Below are 5,398 nucleotides of genomic sequence, written 5' to 3' on the forward strand. Positions count from 1 at the left end.
CAAAGAGGGCCGTTGGACCCATACTCTACCTCATGCCCACTCCACCTGCCCCCTGGGTGGTCTCAACCACCCTCCTATCTCCGCTCCCTAAGCTACTCATCTTTCTCAAGTATCTCTTAACTAATGGCCCCTAATCAACTCCCAAACTCCCATTCAGATGACCTGGGGGCTCTCCAGATGCCATTAAACGGAAGTCCCTAGTCACCAAAATACCCCTACTCAGGCGCAGTCACAGTGGGAACCACCATTCCACGTCTCTCTCCAGCCCAAGCCATGCTCCAGCTGCCACCCATTTCCGCTGACCCAAACCCTTGTCATGGGGGCCGTTATTATTTCTCATACAGGGGAAAACTGAGGCAGAGGAGGAGAAGCCAGACACTGAGTGGCAGCAGCTCCCAGCTCCCTACTCCTCTCTTTTCCAGACTGCCAGTCACGCTGAGGGCTCAGGCAGACAGATGGACCTGTGTGATCCAAGGCATGTCACTTCACCTCTCTGAGCCCTACTCTCCTCACCTACATAACGAAGCTGCCTCCATGGACAGGCCGCCAGAGAGGATGACGTAGTACTCAATGACTGTTGGGGGCCCTCACTGTTTTTCTTTCTCTTTTTGGCCCCTGCCAGCCCCTCCATGTGCCCCTGTGACCCACCCTTCCAGGCCCTCAGCCTCTTGCTGCTCCTCAATTATGGCATTAGCATGTCTTAAGCATACTTTAACGTGCGTGGAGCAGAAATTTATTGATAAGATTCATTTGTGTTTGTTCTCCTGTATTTTTTACTTCTCCACTCCCCCCACCACTTCAAATAGGTTTTGTGCTATCTTTCCTGATTTGATCAAGACTTTCTTGGAGAAAAAATTTTAAACTATTGAAGAGATAAGGCCAGGGAGAGAAGGGTGAGCTTCCGGGGACACTTCTGATGGGAGATGTGAGTGCCCTCCAACCCTGTACCCTGGAGGCAGAGTGTGTCAGCAGTTACCAGGAGAGGCTGGAACCTGGCTGGCACAGTGGCCGCCCACATCACCAAGGATCCCAGTGTCCCAAGCATGGCACCCAAATCACAGAGCTGCTGACCTGAGGGAGCTTGGAAGACAGGGCCAACAGATGCATTGGAGGTGACCAGTGAGACCAATGCATGACCAAAAGGACCTCCAGTTCTTTGATGCTAGGACCAGATTAAGATGAGAAGAATCTCTAACTGCAAACCTTATGATGTACCACTCCCATATGTAATTCAAAATAGAAATCATACCAACGCAGAAATACATACGAAGAAAGCCAAGAAAGTTCAAATTGGCTTCTGATTTTTTTTCCCAGCTCTACTTAAGTGTGATATCCATAAATAAAATCTACTCATTCCAAGTCTAGTTTGCTGCGTTTTGGCAGTTGTGTACAGGTGTATAACCTCCATCACCACAGTAGAGATACAGAACATTTCCGACATCCAGAAAGTTCCCTCTTGCCCCTCTGCAATTGATCCCCTGCCCAGACCCTGGTCCCCGGCAACAACTAACCATCTTTCGTTCCCTAGTTTTGCCTTCTATAGAATTCCATATAAATGGAATCATACTGTATGTAGCCTGCTATGTCTAGCATCTTTGACTTAATAACATTATTTTGAAATTTATTCATCTTAACATTTAATTATTTTTTATTGCTGAGTAGTATTTCAAAGCATGAATGTACCACTATCTGTGTTTCTATCCATTGGTCGATGAACACTGCTTTTTTCAGTTTTTAGCTAATATGAAAAATGCTGTAATGAACATGTGCATTCAAATCTTCGTATGGACAAATGTTTTCATTTATCTTGGGCAAATACCTGGAACATTTTATAAGACACTGCCTAGCTTGTCTCCGAAGTGACTGTACCCTTTTGCGTTCCCACCATGCAACGCTTTGTCAGTTTTTTAATTTTAGCCATTCTATAAAATATGTAATGATATCATTGCAGTTTTAATTACATTTAATTACATGCATCTATCCGTGTGTTTCCTAATCATTCATAAATCCTCCTTCGTGAAATATCTGTTCAAATCTTTTGCCCATTTTAAATTGTTATTTCTCTTCTTATCATTTGTGATGTTATTAAATTCTTCATGTATTTCAGATACAAGCCCTTTTTCAGATACATGTTTTGCCTATATTTTCTCTCAGTTCACTTGCCTTTTCATTTTCTTAAATGGGCCTTTGGGTGAGCAAAAGTTTTCAAAACTGATGAAGTCCATTTTATTATTATTTCTTTACTGGTTCATGTTTTTTTGTGTGTTCTGATAAAGAAATCTTGGCCTAACTCAATGCCACCAAGATTTTCTTGTAGAAGCATCATCGTTTTAACACCAAACTGACATTTAGGTCTTTGATCTATCTTGAGTGAATTTTGGTGTATGATGTAAGGTAAACGTGGAGGCTCGTTTTTCTTTTTCATATAGATATCCAGTTGTTCCAGCACCATTTTATATTATTATTTCATCTCATGTTGTACAACTGAAGTATGCCACATCAGGATATAGTCCCCATAGGTATGGTTTGATTCTCAAGACATTAATAATAGACAAGGTTCCAAGGCTGTTGTAGAAATGAAGTCAGAAAAGGATAATTGAGTTCGTCTTTTCCCCTGGAAAATCTCTGGGAAGTTGCTGTCTTACCACCTGTGTCCCGCCATGAGCTAACAGTGGCAAAAAGAACAGCTGCCACCTCGGTCCATTGATTAACACGAGGTTACATCACCAAAAAACCTCAGAGGGCCTGTTTTATCTTATTCACTAAGAACCTGGCTGGATAATCAGAGAAATGTAAACTTTAACAGCCCTCGTCATGGTGTACAGTAATTACTTGTTTCATGTGTCTATTTTCTGTGGTCTCTGAGCTCTGTGAGGGGACAGCTGGGACCGTGTCTGCAACCCGCCTAACACGACAGTGTTAATACAAGGCGGTCTAGAAAGACATATTAAATGAATGATATAATTGTTCATTGCATTTGGCAAATGTAATTAAATAATCCAGCAGCTGGCAAAAGATGATAAAATATTGATGATATTTTAAATCGTTACTCCGAAGGGCATGAGGAAAAGAGAACCCTTACATGCTGGCCATGGAAGTGAGTCTAGATTTTTTAACATTTCCAGAAAGAGATCCAGCAATAACTTGACTAAAGTCACTCAGATTTCGTTGAGCAAGCTGAAGCATTCCTGTACTTAGCTGTGCTAAAATCACCTAAGTGTCTAACAATTAAGGGGTAGTTAAACAAATTATAAAACCTCCATATGATGGAAGACTCTACATCCACTGAAAAGGAAAATGACTAAATCAATTAAAGATGTGACAACACAGTGCGTATATATGTTCTTGTTTTTGTATAAATAAATATAATTACATTTACATATAAATACATTTTATACAACAAAGTATTAATAATTGGTATTTCTGGGTATTGAGGGTTTTTAAAATTGATTTACTGTATTGTCTAAGTATTTTTTAAAGAGTGCATACTATTTTAAAAAAGGAAAAATAGATAGCTATTTTCATTTTTGGAGGAAAAATGTTCTGTCTAATAAAAGGAGAATGTATTTCTTAAATCGTAAAACTAAATTCAAGCCCTACCTCCTCCATGAAGCTTTTTCTAATTATTTCAGCCTACAGAATTAGCTTCCTGCTTGTAAGAATTAAGCCTTTCCTCTATAATTTAGCACTTCTACACTGTGTATATAGTCGTAGGGTCATTTGGTGAGCTGTGCCCCATCTCCCGGGCCACATGGAGTAAACTCATGATGGTTGACTGTTGGGACCTGTTGCCACAGACTCGATGCAAAAGCACACAGCAGACGACCCACAAGCACTTGCCAGTTTACTTCCTGATACATTCGAATGGGCTCCTGCTGCGTACCTACTACTTGCCAGACTCTGCTAAGCACGTTACATACACCACCACTAATCCTCATCGATCATACAAGGATAGCACAAGAATCCCCTTACACAGATGACAAAACTGAGCCTCAGAAAGATTAAGGAACTTGCTCACATTTGCACGGCTGTTAAGTGCCGGTGGGAGGTGAGATTCAAACCAAGGTTACTGGCTATTAAGACCCATGCTTCAGAGTATCAACCATGTCTATCTGTGTACAGACATCTAACAGCACCTCCTCTAGACTTTTCATCAAGATCACGCCTTATCGAGATCAAGCCTAAAGGAGCTTGGGGGCAGAGGTCATCTAAGCACAGCGGAGTTGGGGGCGGGCGATGAGGAGTTAAAGAAGAGGTCTTCCATCAATCATCTGGGTTCTTCCAACTTTGCTCTCAGACATGCTCACTTTCAGAGACTTTCCTTCCTACAGGTCAAATCCTAGTGACCTTTAAACTAGAATTTTAGCATTCTCTCTGCCCTCATCTCCTCTCTCTCTACAAATAGTTGTTTAGATGGGAGGATAAGACGAGTCTGTGTAAATGATTGGCAGGATGTTGCCTTTGTCTTTTTTTTTTTTTTGCTCTGGGGTGTAGTGAAAAAACATGCCTCTGAGAGCTGTTTATGACCCTCTCTCTGGAGATGAAAGGGCTTTGCTGTAAACCTATTGACCCAAAAGTATTATGGCAAGGCAGGGTATGAAAAAGAGGAATTATCTAAGTATTCAGTGTTAGAGATGTTTTGCCCGAAAACAATCCCGTGAGTTATGTGGGTGGGCAGCCTAAGAAATATTTGTTAAATATTTGTACCTAAAATGTGAAACTCCTGTATGTCAAAGGAAAATGAACAAAGGTAAACGGCAAATAAAATGTGGTGAAAATATTAATTGGAAAAAGAAAAGAAAGAAAGATGAAGGGTTAAGCTTCTTTGCTATATCTAAAGAGCTCATATAAACAACTAAGTTAATGCCATCGAGAATAGACACATGAACAAAAATCGTGGATGGGATTTTTCAAACATACGAAAAGGAAATATAAGTCTACAGTAGAATATGGGGACAGGTTCAACCCCAATAGTTAAAGAGAAGTAAACCAAAACGAGAAGACACCACGTTAGTCTATCGAATTAACAAATATCGGTGTTAAAGGATACATATCCCTTGAGGCTGGGAAGGGTGAAGTGAGAAGGGGACAGCCCTCCATTGTTGGTAGAAGCATCTGGAATAGACCCTGTGAAAGTTCACATGTCCTTTATCCCTGCGATGGGGCACAGGCAACGATCGAGCGTCGTTACTGGAAGAGTGGGCTTCTGAGTCAGACAGACCTAACTTTGCCTTTGGCAAGTCACATAACATCTTTCGGTTTCAGTTTCCTTGCCTGTAAAATGCAATGATAATACACACTTTCAGAATTGTTAGGAGATTATACAAACCTAAGTCTCACCAATCAGAGGCACCCACAGCAGTCTGTGGGATCCGCAGCTGTTGATGCAAAGCAGAGC

This window comes from Pteropus alecto, unplaced genomic scaffold, assembly GCF_000325575.1.
Source record: "Pteropus alecto unplaced genomic scaffold, ASM32557v1 scaffold94, whole genome shotgun sequence".
Taxonomy (NCBI): Eukaryota; Metazoa; Chordata; class Mammalia; order Chiroptera; family Pteropodidae; genus Pteropus; species Pteropus alecto.